The sequence below is a fragment of the Acyrthosiphon pisum genome, chromosome A1, assembly GCF_005508785.2.
Source record: "Acyrthosiphon pisum isolate AL4f chromosome A1, pea_aphid_22Mar2018_4r6ur, whole genome shotgun sequence".
In the NCBI taxonomy this organism is placed as follows: domain Eukaryota; kingdom Metazoa; phylum Arthropoda; class Insecta; order Hemiptera; family Aphididae; genus Acyrthosiphon; species Acyrthosiphon pisum.
Window position 1 is genome coordinate 137,537,635 of NC_042494.1, and position 9,460 is coordinate 137,547,094.

General features: G+C 25.2%; 1 protein-coding gene across 2 annotated transcripts in view; it reads right to left on the bottom strand.

Annotated features, from left to right (window-relative positions):
• Positions 1 to 9,460, bottom strand: part of LOC100167286 (SCY1-like protein 2) — a 181,351-nt gene that overhangs the window by 87,688 nt on the left and 84,203 nt on the right. The window lies entirely within an intron of this gene.

The following is a 9,460-nucleotide window of genomic DNA, read 5'->3' on the forward strand; positions in this document are numbered from 1 at the left end:
ATACATTACGCAAGTATTTTAGGATTCCGTGAGTTATTTAAATACATTTAAAATCAAGACATGTTATTGAAATTTATTCTAGTTTTAGATATTTTAATTACTATTTACCCCGTTCAAACATTTTAAGTTTGTCCAAGTCTTATGTTTTAACCGTATTCCGAATTAAGTAATTTAACTCTTTTGGAATTAATAAATGAAGAATGGTTTGGTTATTTCTAAGTTATTCAACAGACTATAATATTATTATAACGGCGTGGGATTGACTTCACTAAAGACATTAAATAACAACAATTTATTTATATTTTTTTGACAGATATAATTAAATATACCCAACTGTAATAACTGTATAGTAATTAATAATGTATATTAAATACACTTTATCAGTTACCACTGCAATATTCGGAAGTTTATAATTTATTTATAAAATATTTGTTTTTCTTTCTATTTAAATAATTTCAAATATTATTTTATTATTAAGCATTTTAACATAAAATACAATTCAATTCACTATTGTCGACCGAACAAAATGTTAAAATTATATATACATTTATTTTTAGTTTTAAAAACAATCATTAAGATTACTGTTTTGAAGAATGTTAAAAATAAATTTTAAATAAAAACCATCCATTGAAATATATAGTGATCAATAGAAAATGTGAAAATACTGTTTATTTATATTTGTATGAAAATCCAGTTAATTATGTAATGAAGATATTTTGTGTGGGAAAAACTTGTCAGTAAAATAATTGCACTTACTTATTTCTAATATTCTATTTTTATACTCACGCAATAACAGTTAAAGGTGCTTTAAACTAAATACAAATAAAAAAAATATATTATTATTGTTCTGAAGTATATTTTATAAAATTTACGGTATATTTATATATAGTTTATTAAAAAAAAAAAACCACTGTCCAATGTCGGAGACTATACAGTGCTGAAGTCATCTATTTTTATAAAAATGTCGTTTCTTGTCTCATTATTTTAGGTTAGCGAAAGTGACGAAAACGTACTGTAGTTATCTTATAAATTCTTATTTAGACATATCACTTTTTGGAATTTCTCAGTTTGCCAGATTACCGGGTACCTGGGGGAGAATTCTTACTTCTATTAAAGCAATGCATTTGAACAAAACAAATGCCGTTTTTGTATTCTAGCTGGCTTCCAAGAAATCTGAGCAGTGATATGATTACCAAATGGAAACGAATCCGGATATATTTTATATTCTCGTCAACTACTCCGAAAGTAATAGTATGCTGTTAATTCGTTATAATATTTAAAATATTCATAATATTTCGTGTGTCTGGTGTCTACTTGATGGATTAAAAACATTTTTTTATTTGTATGGAGTATAGGTATATGAAAATAAAAATACAATTTTAGTATATTATGGTAAAACTATACAATCATCGTATGAACAAATCGGTTATTATTTATTTTCTGTATTAAAATACTGGCTAAAATAATTCTAATAATTATTGGATTTTAACAAAAAACATCTTAACATTAATCTGGCCATAAATCTGGACATAATCATTTTTATTTTTGGTTTAATTTGCATATACCATGAGTAGCACAGTTTACTATAATATTCAAATCATTCAAACCTCACGGCTATAATTTTCTGAATAATATTAATGTGGTAAAAATATAAATTATACACAGTTTATAAGTTTTATAGAATATTCAGGAAATTATTGAATAACTGTTGGTATAAATATGTTTATTAGATATATATCTATTTTATAAATTAAATAAAAGCATTAGATTATTTTAGTTTAGATTACAATATATATATATTTTTTAATATTCCTACCTATAATAATATAATATGATAAGAAATGCCTTTTGCACTCTTCTTTTCTTATTTACTATAGGTATTTATATTATTTTTCGATACAAAAGTATATTGAATTTCTATGTTTACCAAATAGGCTTAGAATTTAAATGTTATTTCTTTTTCAAACATTGTATTTTATATTTTCAAGGAAAAACGGAAACATTCAGCGTAACCATTGGTACCCATCACAAGTTTGAAATAAAGTATAATAAAAAAAACGTAGGTTTAAACATTTGAAATGAGACAAAGAAAATAAATATACCTAAATAAGTATTAATTTGTACGCTCTCAAAACGTACAAATCTTAACTTCCCACGGAAATATAAAACTAATGTGCCTAATAGGTACGTTTTAATGAATTGAATAACTTAATGGTTATGATTAAATATATATAACATTTCAGATTCCAGTGATAACTCATAATATATCATTCATAAATATAATTTTTCATTTAATTTTTGATAAAAATGTCTATTTAACTATAATTTCACGATGAAAAAAAAAAATAAAAAAATATTCTTTGTGTAGTTAAAATTATATATTTTGATTAATTCGATATTTACTTAGGTATATAATACTAAGTTATTAATTACTACCTTATAATTGTCAAAATATCTTTTGACTTTCACATTTATAATTTCATAAGTTTTAATAACATTTAGGTATTATTATTATAATTTAATACTACTTAGGTCAACATCGTGACTTCACGCACAACCATCATGTTATAAGTATAAAGTTAGTTAATCGTAATAGTGTTTTTCAACAGATGTCAATTAATTTACCTTTTGATCTTGAAGATAATTTTGAAATATATGAATTATTACGTTCTCCGCTAAAGCACCTTCACTGAATGGTTTCTTCGATCAAGACACTCAAGGCATTACACTTAATTTAATTTAAAAAAAAACATACATTATGCTTATTGTACTTTTTTTTTAGTATAGATTGTACTATAAGTTCTAGATTAAAAAAAAAAATAAATACATTTTCCAATACAGTTATGTATATTATAATACCGCTCAATAAAAAGTCACATGGGAGTGTTATTATCGTACATAACTTCCAAGGGTAATAATATATAGAATGACAAAATATATCTTAAACCATTCCATAAATTGCATTGATACTATTATACATTTTTGTGTGACGAGTTATTTATAAAACATAATATGGCCAAGTATGTACTGTATGTTTCTGATAATAAAATAAAACAACAGCTTATAATATTATAGTAACTTAATTTTATCTTTTGAATGTAAATTTTAAACTTTCAGTTTTAATTCTTTTAATTTGTCAACAACTTTACTATTTTATATTAGACATTAGATTATGTGTTTATAATTAATTTAATTAATTTTCATTTATTTCATGTGTATATTATATAATAATATAAAATAGTAGCATTTAAATATTATTTTAAGTGTCACTACAATAATTACATTTAAAACACGACTGTGAATTTTAAAAGATATCGAGATCTTTATTTAAATATTTGGAATGTAATTTATTCACATGTCATTTATAGTAAACTTATGTTACGAAATTTGGTATTTTAATTTTAAATCATCTACTCAAATATAAATATTTTAATAATAAATATTGTAGGTACATAACTCAAATCGGTGTAACTGAATACTTCGAACAAATCAATTAACTGTTACTTTGGGAACTTATCCAATTTATTACTGTTATTAGAATTGTTTCAGTTCAATGTAGAGAGTTTATTATGGAAACCGGACAATGGACAAATTGTCCAATTTATCTACTAGACCTGGTAGAGGTATTTTAAATGAAATTAAATTTCCGTGGCGGTAAATTGAACATTTAGAAGATGATGGACATTTTTATCATTAATGTATGTTCATTATTGCTGCTGAGCATTTTATGAGTTCACTCAATTAATTGTTTTTGAAATCGGGTAATTAATTTTTGTAAAATTCAGAAAAAAAAAATACGGGGAATTAACTCCGGTGTACATTAGGCGTCTTGTGCAACCTCACCAATGAGTAGTTCATCGAATTTATGTTATTTAATTTAAATTCAACGGTAAATCACTGTACCTACTTATATGATAAATACGATATTCTACCGGAGATTGTCTGTGTGAATTTCTAAGGATATTTTACTATAATATATTATTTGTCTTGTTATTAGTTAGCTATTTCTATTAGTTAGGTATAAGATAGTTGTTGAACTAGTTATTTTGAAAAGCAAATCGATCACATTAAATTAATATTATTTTATAATATACAGCGTACACTCATACATACTATATGTATACATATTGATATTTTAAAAAAATCTAAAAAGTAAACTATTTGACTTATAAATCTATAATCTTATAATGCTATATAAATCTTTATTACATATGGATAAAGATAATTTTTAGTAAATAAAAGTGAAATTGTTCAAGTTGTTACGGTTAATTTATTTTGATTCACAACAAAATAACTTAAATGTATTGATTGTTTAATATATTTTGAACTTCAATCACTCACAAAAAAAATTATAAGACATTACGCCTAGGTAACTGTTATTTTATTCAGAACCCCCATAATAGTATAAGTGATAATATTATTATTGGTTTAATAATTTGTATATTATTTCGTATTTGGTTTAAAATAATGTACATTAAAGCGAACGATTAATTATTTCGAGAAATCGAAATTTATCATAACTAAAATAACCCACATACGGAAAATCGACATATTTTATTATAAATGCAAGTACGAGTACCTATAGCGTATACCTTTACAGTTACGTATGATCAACACCATAACCAAGGTACAATATTGTCGGTGTATTTCAGAATAATATGGCATTATTACATAATACTAGTGAATACAGTGTTCTTCACTTTCATATAACTTAATGTGTATGTTTCAAAGAAACAGTATTGAGAAACGACACTGTGATTTAGTTTTCGAAACCATTATGTTACGTTAAACGCGAGTTAAATTAACCTTGCTTTGAATGAAATGTCAATCACATAAATAATAACAACCAATTAAAATACTACCTATAGTTACTTAGTTAACAAACAGCCATATAAATATTTCAACTACGACTGAAAATAGTACATTAGTACTCCGATTGATGTGGTATTGGTATAGGGGGCTGCAGTTTATTTGTAAGATAAGTCGGGTGAATTGGAATATTTATGAGTGACATGATAGAACGTGATGGAATGGAGACATGACGATATATTTTATGCAATTCGGTGAAAAGATGTCTTGACTTCTCAGTTCATAATATGATAGAAACTATTTTTTATAAAATGACTATTTCTATTGAACGCACGGAAAAATACTGAAAAAAAAAATCATCCGGTAAACAGTATTAAAACAGGTAACATAGTAAAAGATATTGAAAGGAGTGATTCTGTATTTTCTTAAGGACTGCACGTCTAAACGAATTTATCGTCTTGTCTGGGTAATTTGCACGGGCCCCACATGAACACTTTTAGTATGTAGCCCATTATATTTTTGAAAAATAAAAAAAATAAAAAAAAAATATTGAGATTAACTCTTCTAAATTTATTATTTTTATCCAAAAATGTAAATAATAATATGACAGTTTATTCAGCCTAAGGTGGGTAAAATCAAGAAACTTAGAAATTCGATTACATGAAAAATAAATTTAAATCTGTTTTCTGAATTCTTATCGCCATATAAAATATTAAAATGAATCGGTAAATTGAAAATAAAATACGTATGAATTCGTAAATCACACTTAATACTAAAACACTCTATTATAGAGATATTCTATTATTCTGTGATACGTTCACAGAATATTGACGAATTAAATACAAATAATACAATTTTATTAAAAACCAAAAATATTTAAAATTATTTAACACTATTCATTTATTATTAACGTTTGTGTAATTTCATAATGTTAAAATTCAATTAAAAAATATGATAGATATTATTACTTGTAAGTTGTAAATTTGGTTTATAGAAAACTTTTGATTGTAAAAACATTTATCTAAGTCAACTGGTTAATTTTTTATGTTTTTTTTTTTTAAATGTCAACATGTTGTGAAATAATAATTTTTCTAAAAAGTATTTATTTTTAACAAGTAGTACTTGACTAGAGAAAAATTTTAGTCTTTTGTATTTATAAAGTTTTTTACGACTGGATCGACTTTACTCAACAAAAATATTGAGATTGTAAAAAATAAACTATACGACTTAAGTAAAAGTTGTCTATAATCGAGATCTGAAAATAGGTATCGACAATATCGACTTAGGCCCCTGCAAACACTAAATCCTATACATTTTTCCTCAAAAAGACCTAAGCAACTGACAAAAATTAAGGTACTTCTAGTAGTTCAATTTCAAAAATTTGAAAATTTTGATCGGGAAAAGAGATTTAATTTATATCGGTCCGAGCATAAAATATACAATATTTTAAATAGATTTGAGTATACTTAATAAAAAAAAATATAAAGAACGATAAAATTCAAAATTTTATTCCCCTAAAAATTTGAAAAATGTTTAAAGTCCTTCGACTGATGCAAATTAATCTTGTTTGTGCATTTAAATAACTTTAAGTACAAACCTTTGGAAGTACTTAAATTGATGTCAGGCGTCCTATAATAATTCCGTCGCTTACAATATTATAGTACCCAATAACTAGTATAGTCAGACACATTATGTGCTGGCACAGATTACGTCTTAATAATAATAGACTACTATTATGACATTGCCATATGAGCACTTAGCTCAAAACAAATTGGTTCCCTCATGGCATGCACCTAAAAATTTACATTTGAATTGATTTTCAATATATTACATGGCACACATCCTAGTCGATTGACAACAATTTTACAGCAGTTTTAAAAATTTGTCCTAAAAAAGACTTTTCATACAAATTGTAAAATGTTGATAGATGTAAATTTGATTTTTGTAAAAACTCTTTGCAAAAAGGCGTAACACAACATCATAATTTTGTTACGTTGGAAAATTATTATATAATAGAAAACAGCACATATTTTCAGGCGATGCGGGGTGAATGTACGTGCACTTCAAAACAAACATTTAATTAATGGTAGGTAGATATATTCAGTTAACAGGAAGCTTAAAAATAATTTTTATTCCACATATCCAAACAGCTTCCAAACATCAGTTTATTTAAATTTCAAATTATGAGGAAATTGAAACATATACAAAACTTCAAGTTCAATAAGTAGGTACAGGTTAAAAGTTTTGCATAAAAGCAGAGCCAGAAAGCGAAATTAAAACATGAATTTATTGAGGTAAAATGTATTTTATGTGAAAAACGTTGATTTTTGCAAAATAATAACAGCCGTTAAATCCAATATTCTAAACAATTATAATCCATTTTTGTTATGGATTCATTTAATACTATGTTTGTACATTTCTACTTTGTTTAATATTACATTTTTTCTGTTATTAAAACGGACTTATGGTGACTGGTTATTGTTTTTTGATGGGATTGTTAATTCTTTATTCTTTCATATAGGTAACCAAAGTGTTATTCTTCATTAAATTAACAAATGTGATTTTATTTTCTTGTACTTATAATATTTAAATATTATATAATATATATAACATAATTATTAATATCTAGCGGCTAACATAGATACTTTTAAGCAAATTTATATTATTAAATATCAAAATTAATAAATGTGTGTAAAACACAAAATTGACTAAAAAAATAAAACGTAACAATAAAACTATTATTGTACCTATTGAGATGTACATTTAAAAGAGGAAACAGATTGAATAAAAAGCTCTCTTCTCTTTAGAATAAATGCTATTAAATTATAAATATCATATTGTATTGAATAAGCCTGGAAAGAAATTATTTTCCCGGAGGTCACGACTTGCACGTGTTTGGACGTACTATTTAGTTTTTATTGAGATAATATTGTAGTAGACATACTATTAGGCTCTATTACTATGTTGTATAGTTAGATATGAAAACAATATTTTTTTTTCTAACATGATAATTCTAACATTATACGTCCTTCTATTCTCAGCTATTATGGAATCTGGAAAGTCATCCTAATTTATCATGGATATTTAACCTAGATTATTATAAATATAATAACGTTATTATCTGGCTTATACTAAGTATTAATTCAAATATTAATATAATTAAATAAATATCTACTAATGTTATAATAATCATATACTAGTTATTATCAATACCTAGGTACATAATTATATTGCTTAACAATATCTAATACAATATCATTCCCTATAGGCTCAACGTATAAATAAAATAAAATATTATAAAAATCTATCATTAACAGTTATTATATTAGAGTACTACAATGTTAGGTTTGTAGTATTATGTTCATGATGAATCATGTTTGCGTTTTAGATCAAATTTATAAATATTAAACATTAATATTTTTTTCATATATTATGTAAGATAACCATTGGATAATTCAAACCATGTAGATAATATTATAAAACAAAAGGAGTTATTATCTAGATAATTTGAATACTCGGCTTCTCTTATTAATCGACATGAAAAAAAATTGAATTAATAAGATAACAAATAATAATTTTTACTAGCTATGTTATTTAACTGGTCTTACAATAAACAATATTGCCTATAATGATTATTGGGTACTCATTATCAAGGGCGTAACTAGAAACTTCATCAGGAAGGGGGGACAACAAAGTGTATTTTTACACTAATTTGAAATGTTGTTAAACATTAATATATTTGTTAGCTACGTCCTTGCCAATCATACTCGTACTTTATATATTATTCAAAAGAAAAATTGAAATAACTTTTAAAATAATCTGAGGACGTGTAATATTTAGGATGTATCATTCGTAACAAGACAGTAACCCATTCAGATGTATCAATTCCGCGGCATTCCATATGAATTCTTGTACCAACCATTGTACCAAGTGGTGAGACACCGTTCACAGGGCTTATACCAGCGATCAAGTCAAACCCAAGAGTATGTGGAGTGGGTGGGGGGTATGTACATTTGGGATTCATGGGTCACGGATGGGTTCATCGTAGCAGGGCCATTCATCATTTTCGAAGGCAACCTTCGCATGACAGTGACGTGTTTTTAGTTTATATTTTTTCCCCCAACCGGACTGTTGACTAACGAGTAACCATACAATTTTTACCGCTCTTAAGCGACGCTAAAATTACCAAACCCGCTTTAAGGTCTGGCGCACATCTGTGTACGGTATAGCGTAATGGTGGTTTTTAAATTTTTTTTTTTATCCACACGCATGGACATCGTTTTATAGTAAGCGTGCTATATATTATGTTATATGACATTGATTTTTCGTAATTTAAAAACTAATATAAAATAATTTATAAACGAAATATAATATGTAAATGAAAAAAATGTCTACGTTTATGAATTTTTTTTTTATATTTACCATTTTAGCTGAGATCTGCTATACCGGGTGATTCCTTTATCATTAAACACTTATTATTTCAAAAAGTGTAAATTTTTTTGAAAATATTTTTTTACATAGTTTCAAGTCGCTTATAAAACAACGTTTTTCTTAAAAAATTATATTTTTAAATTTTTTTTATCCTTATAATTTTTTAAGTTTTTTACTTTTTTGAATGACAATACATTGGGTTTTAATTTTATATTTCGAA